Genomic DNA, 885 nt, shown 5'->3' with positions numbered 1-885 from the left:
GGAAGGGGACGGGGCAGGGATGGGGACGGAGCAGGGAAGGGGACAGGGGCAGGGACAGGGAACGGGACAGGGACAGGGAACGGGACAGGGCAAGGAATGGGACAGGGGCAGGGAACGGATGCTGTCTTAAAACCGGCATTCTGGGGGGCTTTTTGCAGTTCTCTGATGCGACTGACGGTGCAGCCCCACGAGAGGTCACGCCGCCCGTCCCGAGGGCACGGCGATGCAGCCCAGAAGCGGGAAGGAGCTGCCAGGGGCCGGGGATTTCGTCAGTTGGTATTGCCACCAGAGATGTCGTCGTGATCTGAAGCAGCGGCCAGCCAGACAAGTTCATCCGGCTGCAATCTCCGGAGTAGAGCGGTGGTGGTGAAATCAGGCCCTGATGTAAGATCTGGGTCCCAAGCTTTCGCTGAAGAATGAGGCCATGGGAGCAGGAGAGACCGGGATGAGGAAAGCACTGAAATGCTCCGCCAAATCCACCTCCCGCGGAGCTGGGGCCCTGGCTTCCCCTAAAGCAGAAGGGCCGTGGGGGCCCTCTGCCCAGCAGAAAGCCGAAGTGAAGAGGCTGGAGAAGAGGGATGTTCTCCCCCAGAGGTGCTGTGTAGTAAGGACCAGCGCTTCCCACTGCTAAAAGGTGCCCCAGTTTGGGCGAAGAGGCAGAGGGGGGTTGTGGTGCTCTCCTCTGCTCCGCCGAAGCCCTGAGCAGTTTTCACAGAATCCCAGAACGGCAAGGGTTGGAAGGGACCTCGGGAGATCATCCAGTCCAACCCCCCTGCAAAAGCAGGTTCTCCTAGAGTATGTTACACAGGACTTCATCCAGGCAGGCTTTGAATATCTCCAGAGAAGGAGACTCCACAGCCCCCCTGGGCAGCCTGGGCCAGGGCT

At 60.9% G+C, this 885-nt stretch overlaps 1 protein-coding gene across 1 annotated transcript in view; it reads left to right on the top strand.

The window, feature by feature from the left end:
- PTDSS2 (phosphatidylserine synthase 2) overlaps positions 1 to 885 on the top strand; it is a 64,837-nt gene that overhangs the window by 295 nt on the left and 63,657 nt on the right. The window lies entirely within an intron of this gene.

This window comes from Egretta garzetta, unplaced genomic scaffold, assembly GCF_000687185.1.
Source record: "Egretta garzetta isolate BGI_Z169 unplaced genomic scaffold, ASM68718v1 scaffold904, whole genome shotgun sequence".
In the NCBI taxonomy this organism is placed as follows: Eukaryota; Metazoa; Chordata; class Aves; order Pelecaniformes; family Ardeidae; genus Egretta; species Egretta garzetta.
Note: the sequence above shows the minus strand (reverse complement) of the source record. Positions and strands in the feature narration are given on the sequence as shown.